This window comes from Trachymyrmex septentrionalis, unplaced genomic scaffold (assembly GCF_001594115.1).
Source record: "Trachymyrmex septentrionalis isolate Tsep2-gDNA-1 unplaced genomic scaffold, Tsep1.0 scaffold165, whole genome shotgun sequence".
In the NCBI taxonomy this organism is placed as follows: domain Eukaryota; kingdom Metazoa; phylum Arthropoda; class Insecta; order Hymenoptera; family Formicidae; genus Trachymyrmex; species Trachymyrmex septentrionalis.
Window position 1 is genome coordinate 287,658 of NW_017304811.1, and position 11,645 is coordinate 299,302.

The 11,645-nt window shown below is 34.0% G+C and overlaps 1 protein-coding gene across 1 annotated transcript in view; it reads right to left on the minus strand.

The window, feature by feature from the left end:
* The window catches only part of LOC108746309, a 260,533-nt gene that overhangs the window by 247,880 nt on the left and 1,008 nt on the right, over positions 1–11,645 (minus strand). The gene's annotated exons all lie outside the window — the stretch shown is intronic.

Below are 11,645 nucleotides of genomic sequence, written 5' to 3' on the forward strand. Positions count from 1 at the left end.
ATAAAAAGCTAAATAAAAATAGATCAGACCGGATTGAAGAAAAAAAACTATGCGCTTTGAAACAATTTATATAAAAATAACATACACACTTTCACATATCACCGGCATTAAATTTGTGACTGTAAACAGTACGTAGTCTAATCGAACATTTAAACATGTTCGTTTATCTTCGTTTCAATCTTTACCTCCCACGGAGTGCGCAAGAATAATGGCATGCCATATAAATAAGCAACGGGTTTACGTTAACTACAATTTTACGGACTCCTGCTAGTATCTAAATTGATATGCGTAAGAAAACCCCGTAAGTTTATTTTGACTTGTTGCGAGCAAAGTAATATATCGTACTTCCAAGCATGACATTATTATCAAATACTGATCTACACAATATTCGAGTTATATTTCTTGTTATATAAATATGACTTTTGCACACTGAAGACTCAGTTAGTATTCTCTGCTCTATTTTTAACGGATTGAACGGTAAAGTTCTGTAGCGTTTTTATTTTCAAGAAAACTTTACAAAGTTTTTCTTGGACAAGCGATTAAATCCAATATAAAATGTAGCTGCCAGTGCTAAGCTAGATTCCAGGACCAAACGTACGAGCATGAACGAATACGAATAAACAACTTGCTTCGATGAGCATTCGTCCGCTCTCGTGTGCTCGGTCTGAATCTACCTTTATACATCGCAAATAAGCGGTAAAATGAATTAACGTTAGGTTAACGAACATATGCAATAACGATGTATATACTAACCGTCTCATATTTGTTGGACTCCGAGAGAGTTTACGAATGATTGAAGGTCTTTAACAATTTCCCAGCTCTTGAAACTGGATCATTCGATACGTCCCGCAATATCTATTTGAAGACACGTGAGAAGCGTTAAATTCGATATACTATCGCATAATGTATACTTAACATATCGCATAATATAAAGAGCACTCTGTGCATACGACAAGTACGTTATCTATTACTGATATTAGTAAAACGTTGTGATGTCTTAAATCTTTTTACTTTTCTCAATGTAATCTTTGCAGGTGATATGCACTTTATACGTGTGACTAAGGCGAGTTAAGAAACTTTTGCAAATACCTTGACCGGAATGTAAAAGTGATTCAACGAATGAGAATTAAATTACTTACGATATTTAGTTATGCATATACTATTCAATGGTGAGTAAAAATTTCATTAAACTGATATAACAACAGCACGGCATGATTAAAAAGGTTAATTTCCTCAGTGTATTTATGTAATAGCACGCGGTAGCAGTACATAATCGCAATAACGATTATGATAATCGAAGTAATTACGGTAATAGCATGAGACTCGAGACCCCATTAATTATACATAACATAATCTCGCTGTAATATCCGCACGTGGAAAAAAAAATAATTTTTTTCATGCGTTATCTTCCGCGAGTATTCTTAAATGTTTTTATTGCGAGACACAGCGGAGGGACGGAGGAACAAAAGTGCACCGTGATAAACGCGCACATTCGGGAAGATCATGGCTATACTAAATCCAACAACAATTACCAGCTTTGTCGCTCGGTCGCTAGAAGCCCTTGTTATCCCGCCACGATAGAACGGCCCAATATTTCAAACATGTCCCCCCCCCCTCTTTTCCCCCCTCTGAATAACCTGTAAAACTTTGGAGTGATAATACATTATTCGCAGAAGAATTATTAAATAATCATGAACAAAAAGAATAATAATAAACAAAGGCATATATACTAATTTGCAAAATTTGACATCTAAAATGCTCAATTAAGTTTTAGTTAATTTAGTTAATTTCTCCAAATTAAATTTCAAACATATTTGCTACAAATATTTACTTTTATATTTTTAACATTAAATACATTGACAAAATATTATACATAAAATTCATACAAATTGAACAGCATTCTTCTTTTTTCATTTTAAAAAGCACTTTATATTTTAAATTTCAATATCATTAATTTCAATATACTACAATAAAAAAATTTGAACTCTCCGAAAAAATTTCAGAAACTTCTACATACATTTCTGAACAATTAAATGTAAAAAATTAAGAGAAGATTAAGATGTTTAGACTCTTATGAAAATTGATAATCCTTTCAGAAATCTGTAAAATTCTGTCAATCGAAGATCTATTGAAGCTTGAAAGAATTTTCCTTATTATGTTTCTCCAATTTCTAAACTTCAACTGTAATATACTAAATTTCCAAGAATTTAAGACATAATGCAAAAAAGAAATATAAATATTTTCTCCTCTGCAAAAATTATAAGCATTAAGAAAATTTCGTAGACATCGGATCGCAGATTTAAGACGTTCTACAGCGACTGCAAGTGTCTTGTTAGATTTCATTTTGCTGTTAAAGCTGCAAATACAAGGAGAAGTACGAGAATCGAATTAACTTCCGGCGCGATGTTTTTCCTTCGACGCTCAGCAGCTCGTCGCTCTTATTTGACGACGTCCGAGGAATTTGAAGTAGCTCTCTATACATAGGAAGCATTATTATTCGAAGCACGATAAGGTCTCATAAGTCTTACATTACGCGCACACGACGGGGATTGTAAATCGCGCTGACAAGGCATAATGATTTCAACGTGATCGTATTAAAAATTCATATAGTCATCCCGCTATGTCGTCTCGTCCATTACGAACGATCGATGGGGATTTAGAAAGCTTCAACTCAATCTGTACCTTTCGCGGTCCGTTCAGTCCAAACGACTCGCCTCATGCACATGGGTGAAAAGACAGGAAGAAAAAGATTGTTGGAAAGCAAACAAACTGAGCAAATGAACCAAAAAATGGGAGCTCTAAACCCAATTTTTACATTTGATATGTATAGAGGAATAACAGAAGAGACAAATATAAAGGAATAGTATATTGTTCATACTCCGCTCACGGATTTCAGAGCCAAGAGTTTCGCCTTCCGTGCCTCTGTCTTTACAAATGCACAAGATTTCTTCCTTTATGTGTTAGAAAAAGGTAAATAAAGCCGTAGAGAACGGCGAGACGGGAAAGTTGCACGGGGATAAATTCAAGGAAGTTAAAATAAGCACCGGCTAAAACGCCTTATCGTTTTGATTGACGACTGCGACGTCGACCGCGCTTCGTTATGACGTTCGATAAGTCCTCGAACGTAACGTCACTAATGATCCGAATGTATAAAGAGCGTTATGCACGAAATAAAACATCTCTTACGTAGACAGAAAAAGAGAGAGAGAGGGGAAAAAAGTCCCCGCATGCCCTGGCCATTATCGGTCACGTAGATCTCCATTGCGTGCTGCTCCTACATCCTAAGGCCACAGTCAACGGTGCCACACTCAGAGTGGACTTTAAATCAGATTACAGTGTGCACTTTCCCGCCAACAGAAGTGAAAACACGCACGTATACGACGTAATATGTGTACCAACTCGGATGGGGCAAACAAGCTGCCATCGAATCGAACGTATGTTTCGTATCCGAGGAAGACATCCGTAAAATTACACGAACACACACACACACACACACATACACACACACACTGTGTGCGCGTGGAGTAATCAATATTTTGAAAAGGATTGATTTCGATTGGTGAAAATATCCACACGTTCCTAAAACGTTCCACACGACCCCTTTCATGTTTGCTCGGTTACGGCAATATCCGATGCATCTCTCCCAGCGTTTATACCTGTGGTGCATAATAAGCCTAGAGACTTAATCAAGGTAAGTGCCCTTTATGGAATGTACATAATGTAGCGCTGTCTGTCAACGTAACACGTAGCTATTTATGGTACAAAACTGTTCTTGCTTTATCTTTCGTTAATATGAGGTCAATTTATTCCTTATGCAGATGTTTTATTAAGTATTAAAAGAAAATAGATCTTTCATTTTAGCGAATCGTTTTTTTTTTTTTAATATCTTAATGCAATTAGCTTTGCAACTGTATCATTTTTATCCATGGAAACGAATAATATGAGAAATACATTTCTGCAAAAAGATTTATACCCAGTTTCTTTCTTATTATATTTATTTATTATTTAAAAAAATAACTTGATATTATTTTCAAGCAATTTACCAGAATAATTTACGAAGTATGCTGCTCTTAAATTTTCGCTGGTTTCTACTCTGGACTTTACGTGTCTAACCAACACTATTTTTTAAAAGATAAAATGTTTTCATGGCCAACGCAGCAATTTTTAAAAACGTTGCTTTTTAAATTGTGCTGAATTGCATTAAACTTGTGCTGACTCGCACGGTAAATAGTCTCAGTGAATCTCGTAAACCTCGTTCAAAAACAATGCGAAGGCGAGTATTTTCCATGTATCTCTTATACATTTTAATTTAATTTAATACTGACTATTAATTAATGTATATTAACGTTCACCATATATTAAAGAAAATATAACTTGAAACGAGCTGTGCCCAAACATTGTAGAATTTACTTGAGACTTCTACAAATATTACTTGCAAATTAATAACATATCGCGCATTGATATAGCTTGTGTTTAATAACAATATATAAAATAGTAAACGATACAACGCAATTTAATAACTAGTTAAAAATAAATGTTTTATATCAAGGCAGTGCATCTAGTTATGGGTTACCATAATTATCAACGGAGAATTCTGATCCGAGCAAATCTTGGCACATTTAGTACCCATTAATGTAAGAAGAATAAAGTCACTGCGCTAACTCGGCCGACCGACTTTAGCTTGCTCGACACTCGAGGAAAAAGCGACGGTTTCCGTATTTCCGCGAAAACATACCGTATTCGTCCGACATTTCTATTTCTGCGCATTGCATTTTCCAACAAGGAGTGTCACCGTCGTCGTTTTCAGTCGGCATCAGTATAAACGTAAACCACCATCTCCGATCCCGTCGGAGATAACGTCACAATGAAAGACAGGAACCTGCTGACTTCGAAGAAACGTTTCACCGCCGGACAATGCGTGCCGACGCACACAGCCGTACGGACCACACAATTCAGTGAAAATTGTGTAAATTGTGAAGGAGAATTCTCGGTCTCATGAATGACTTTTCAAAGCGCGCCATGAATCAAGTCTTTCTTGGAAGGTTGATACTATTTTAATGCGAATGACGCCAACTGGCGCCATACGAAGTAATGTGACTAATCGCAGATTTGCAAATGGATTATCAAAGGATAAGCGTCGTTAAACATTAAAGGCACGCATGCCGACGTAAAAGCAAACGTGCCGCAAAATGTGTACGTAATTATCTGATTCCCCAGATTGATGATCTTGTCACGAGTTTAACATTCTTTTTATACGAGAAATCTTAAACGGTGTATTCTGAAAACCAACGCCACACTCGGTGACAAATATAATTTCGACAACTACTAAATTAACAATTTAATAATTTGTAATAATTTAAGTACTTGCAACTAGTTTTACAAAGTAATAAGAACTAAGTACTGAATACTATATTTTTATAGTATTCGGTACTGCTTTAGTTCTTATTACTTTTTAAAACTAGTTGCAAGTATTTAAATTTTAGAGTTTGCACTTAGTAACAAGGGAGGGAAAAGTGTCGAAAATAATTTCGTTATTTATGTGTATATAACAGGCTAAATGTATTATCTAACTATTAATATATTCTCTAGCTTGTGTGTTATATACTTAGATGGGGTAACCAAGCTATTATCTAAAAGGGAAACATGTTTCGCGCTAAAAGCGGGTCTAGCTATCTTTAACATGCATCTACGTTAAATTTGAATTTAAAATCCATAAAGTAGAATTGGAAATAACATCTGCTCGTGCATATTAATTATAAAATATTCTTTCATTTTTTTCTTTTACACAGTATAAATATAACAAAAATTTATTCTGTTTTATACATCGCTCTTTTATTTCGAAAATGATACAATACAACTAAAAAACGTGATTTTCAAGCTATTATCATGAACATGCAAGTAACTATTATATCAATCTAAAGTTAATTAATTTAACTTTATAAAAAAATCTCACAATTCAAAAATAGTCGATTTATTACAAAAAAAAATCGTCGAAGAAACAACTCAAAAGAGATGTAAAACAAAAATAACAAAATGGATATTTGATTATATTAGAAATCCATTTGTTTGCCGATATTATTAGTCAATAATTTTCTGTCAAGTTGACAAATCTCTCATCTTCTAGGAAACTTAATTTTTTATTTGCACTTTTGAAATAGAAAGCGATAGGCATCTATTTCTAGTCTTCTTTTTCTTGCGTTATAGAATCTGCTTCTTTTGCGAAACACGATTTTCCTTTTTACTAATCTTTTGTCCGATATTCCGTTACGGTTTTTACAGAAACTTCTAAAAATCGCCGTGATCGATGGCACGATACATCGTCATATCTAAATTCCGAGTCCCTCGGTTATATATTCTATCTAGCACATTTTTTTAAAATGACGACATAGGCAGGCGCCGTATCACAAGGAAGGTCTGTTACGATGACACGTACGATTGCAGGACACGCATGACTCTCGAGGTAGAGCAACAGTGAACTCGATACCTCGCATGATTCATATACGCGGTATGAGTAACTTTTATCAGAGAAGCGTCTCCTGGCGCAGCACAACGGCTGGGAGTAGAGGAATGCGACGTGGGGCTCAAGAGAGTTCAGTGACGTAGCCGATTTATGGTTGAAACGAATAGCCATGGATCGAACGTGCCAATATACCTCCTACACATAACTGTATAAAATACATCGTTACATGCTCTATTATTCGAGTAATATAATACAAAGTAATATATAAAGTAATATAATACGTTGAAACAAAAATATTTAAATATGAATATCATGAAGTAATACATGAAAAATAGTTACGTGTTAGACACAGAGTATTTTTCACGTTAAGTATTATTAAAGCACATATGAGGAATTACATAGGAAAGGACAAGAGAAAAGATGAATTCTGTTCCATTTGTTAACACAATGTGTTTCCGAATGACATCTTCGACCGCGCATAAAAAGGCGAAAACAATGTTTCTATGACAGAGAAATAATATATTTAACTAACCATGTCCCACCTTGAAAATCCATAATGTAAATATCGAGCTAAAAACAAATCGGTCTTGTTAATATGGCACAGCTTTATATTTCCGTATCAACGTGAAATCGATAAACAAAAAAGCCATATATTTCCGTTCAGGATACGATCATGCATGTAAAAATATCAAACTGCTATTTCAAATTTTCAGGCATTGAAATGGCATACATCCGTTGGAACGTTATTGAAACGGAAATGAGCGTTTCAGGTCCGTTCGTTCACTGTCGCCCGAGGGATAAATCATCGTGCTGAGGTACAAAATCCATCACACAGCTATCGTTTTAATGAGACACGTTAATTTCTATTAAAACAATGCCTGTTTATTTTTTGCGTCAGTACTAAGTCTCGGAGCAAGCTATTTCTTATATTTTCAAACGTTTTCCAATTAAAGCAGATTACTGATATTATAATTTCAACTTTACTAAAGTACAACTACGAGTACTTGTCATCTAATCACGAGTATTTTTAAAATTAATGTACACATTTAATCAGTACTCTACTCTCGTTTCAGCGATCTTCCGCCAGTTATTTTTGATGTACTTCGCCAAACGAAAGCGCTTTACTGAAGAAATTGACTTTTCTCGTCGCGCTGGAGAATCTTCTAAATTGCGAGATGAGATCTCATAATTAAATGCTCTACGAAATTGTCGACCCTTGCTCGCTACTCAGCGGCTCAATTGTCATTTTAATAGAACAGTTCGGTTGTCTCGACTTTCAATGAAGAGAAGGAAGGGCTCGTACAAATAACTGCGTTTATATAATATTACAAAGCGGATCTCCCATACCCGCGCGAAAGTTCTTCGAACTTGATAATAACGCACACTCGGAATCGACAAACGCGCCCCAATTATGCTGACAAACTGGCTTGCAACTCTTGTCATCTCGGCAAGCAATAACGACATTTATTTACAAAACGCGCAGTAAACTTCTCACCAATTATATATATTTTATAATCGAAGTAGCTTAACGAGAGAAATATCCGATTAAAGAAAAAAAAAAAATCTAAAAACACTCCAACGCCATGTAAAAGTTTGCAGAAAAAAATGACTTTATTTCGAATAAGAATTTCGAATAAAATGTATCTCCGAAAAAGCAAACGCGCGATGAACTTTCTCGCTAATTGCACGTGTTTTATAATCGAAGTTATCATTTCACGATATTATTTAAAAAAAAAAAAAGAAGAGTTAAAAAGAATCCAACGCCACGTAAAAACTTCCAGAAAAATTATTTTATTTAAAATAAAACGTATATATCTCCGAAAAGTAAACGCGCGACATATTGTAAGTGGATAGTAAAACAACGAAGATCGACATGAATTCTTACTCGGCCCCCCGAAGAGTTTGATATCTTACTTCATGCCAGCTACAATAAGATTGATCGATTCTGCAAAAGAATTGATATCTCCCTTCGAAACTGTTGCTTCGAACAACAGTGACTTGCGGAAGATTGATACATGTAGAGTAAACACTGAAAGAGCTTGTTTTGTCGGACCTTTTTTTACGCAAAGAAAATTTATTTTACTGATCTCATCTTTCTATTAGGTATCATGAGTTCTAATAACTATTCAAAGAGTATTATTTTTCGCACGTTCGCGCGTTTCAGATGACATATGAGCGGAGAGAGCGGAAAGCGTAGATAAATTTTCTTCCTGTGTTTTTGAGATCGTATTTTCTACAATATATCGTTGCGTTGACAGAATAGTGACACAAGTAAAATGTTGCACTCTAAAAAATATAGGTGTGGATTTAACACTATGAGTTTTAAATCTGTATCATATTGATGTTGATATAACACCATGAGTTTTAAATCCAAGTTGATGTTGGTACATATAAATCGACACGTTAAGATTTATACAATAAACACATGTTTAAATATATAAATGATATTAAATCCATATCCAATATTTCTTACAGTGATAACATTTTGAGATAACAAAAGGAAATCGACTACAAAAGCTATTATGTTTTTGTACCAAAATAACACATTGCAGCACATTTGCTTACATGGAAAAATGTCATAGTTTTATCATCTGAAATTTACACTGAAATATTAAGATTGCAGTAAAATTTTAAATGTTCATGACATATTTTTAAAAAATACACTATAATTGAAAGTACAACGTAGAAAAAAAGTGAAGGCATAGAAATTGCATATTCACTATTTTAATTAAAATGTTCCAATTCAGAGTTAAAAAAAATATCAAAGTTTAAAAATACTCTAGTGAAAAATTGCTAATTTTTTAGATGTACTACTTTTTACTATTTATCACCGTAGTTGATATGAATTTTCCAATAATATCCTCGAAATAATCGTACTTGTCAACTATTAAGGCGATAATGAGCGAACGGAAATGAATTCTTTATACGAGCTTCTTCGCTTAAACAAAAGTTTCCCATATGATTTATTAATTGCATGACAGAGTATGTGCCGAATTTAGTACCTTCTCATCGCATGTTATATATTCAAATTAATATGAAAGTATCGATAATACCATTTACATTTCGAAGTAATTTTATAATAAGCCGAACGTGTAAATGTAAACATGTGAAAAAGTCCAGCGTTTAAAGACGTGTGTCAATGTCAAATGCTTATGTATATATTAGACTCGATATTAGAATGAAAACTACTTCCGTCAATCCATTTTATGCCTCGCAAAACAATATGAAACTATATCCAGAACATTGGGCACCATTACATTGTTATTCAATGACACAGTCACGATATATCGAAATGCACCTCGCATAATACATTTGATCGTACAATCACGATATTCCCAAACGGGCAAAACGTCCAAGATTTGCACTACATAATTTAGACACCCGGACACAATTATTTCCACGCAAACGGCTAATACCGTTTGATATTCGCATTTTGAAAGACCGAATTCTCATGCAACATTACACGCACCTGAAATATTCATCACCATAATATTTACACTAAAAATACCAACATTCCTTACACACTAAAATAATCTCATAAAAAAATTCTATGAAAGTAAAGAGAACAATAAGAGACCAAATATTATATATTTCATTATATAAAAGACATAATTATTGAAAAGTAAAAAAAATCAGAATTTTTTACACAAAAAAAACAGAGTAGCTACTAAGAGCTCTAAAAGATTTTAAGGGATCATTCCTCACAGAAATTTAAGACGAAACTTCACATGACCATATGTCCGAAACGGCTTAGTTTCAAACATCATATGACTACATGTCTGAAGCTCTTAGTTTTAAAAGTACAAAAATTTCAAAAACCACACGAGTTAGTTTGATAAAACATTAAACATATACAATATTTCACAAAAACCCGAATGATTTTCGAAATTTTTGGAAAAAGTAAAATTTTATAAGCCGTTTTAGACTTATGACACATGAAGTTTTCATCTTAAATCTATGTGAGGAATCAGTTTTTAAAATCTTTTAAAGTATTTTATTGTATATAGATATAGCCACTTTGTTATTATGTATTAATCTAAAAAAGAAAAACAGTCAATATGAAAAATAGTCAATAATGATTATTTCTAGTGTAAACACGCGTCGATGTATTCACGTATTTAATCGCAAAGGTCATTTCAGCGACAGGATTGCATCTCTGCGAAATCCTGGACACCACCACCCTTTTGCCTCACGTTTCACTCTTCCTCGGCGATCGGAATCTCACGCGGAGGACATAAATGTCAGAAAATCCAGATGGTCGTATCTAACATTGGACGTGTGCGGCGTTCGGAACATCAGTGAATTGAAGTAGCAAGACGCGATCGCGATAAGATGGTACCGTCAACATGCCGAATAGTCGGAATAGTCGGAGCTCGGCTCGCCTTTGCGTTGCGTGGAAGAATCGAAGACAACGAGATCCCGTGAGATCGTACACGCGGTTCGCCGCTGCTCCGAACGAGATTCCATTCGATATTCAGTTGCACCAGAACGGTGTGGGCGTGAAAATTTTTGAAAGTTTCTGACGAAACTAACTTATATACAGCACGGAAGCTTGCAGCAACATTGCTGCAAATTTGCAATGTTACTGCAATATTACTGAAGCATTGTAACATTGCTAGAATAATCCATGCTGTTATGGAGATTAGAAACCTTGTAGCAGATCCTGACTACGAGCGATTTCGTCAAAATTTGTAAGAGAAGAAGGTATATATAATTTTCCTCTATATACATATGTTATATACATATATGCTATCTCACTATAATTTGTATTGTCTCACTCCATAACTTTAATTAAGATTACAGACAAGATAGTTAAGTTAGAGTGAGATAGTGTGTAATATATATATTTGTATATATAGAGAGAAAGTATATGTAACCTTTCTCTCTCATAGGATTTTGACAAAATCGCTCCTGCCTGTTACTCTATAACTTTATACTGTTACTCTATAACTTTAATTAAGATTTTAAAGTGACACAGAATAAGATTTTATATATATATATGTATATACAGAGAGGAAGTATATATACCTTTCTCTCATGTAAGATTTTAACAAAATCCCTCTTATCCCTTTACTTTATAACTAGACTATTACTTTATAACTTTATACAACCATAATTTGAATAAAGATTTTTTTAAAGCAAGACAATTAAATTATATCAAGATTGTATTATATATATATATATA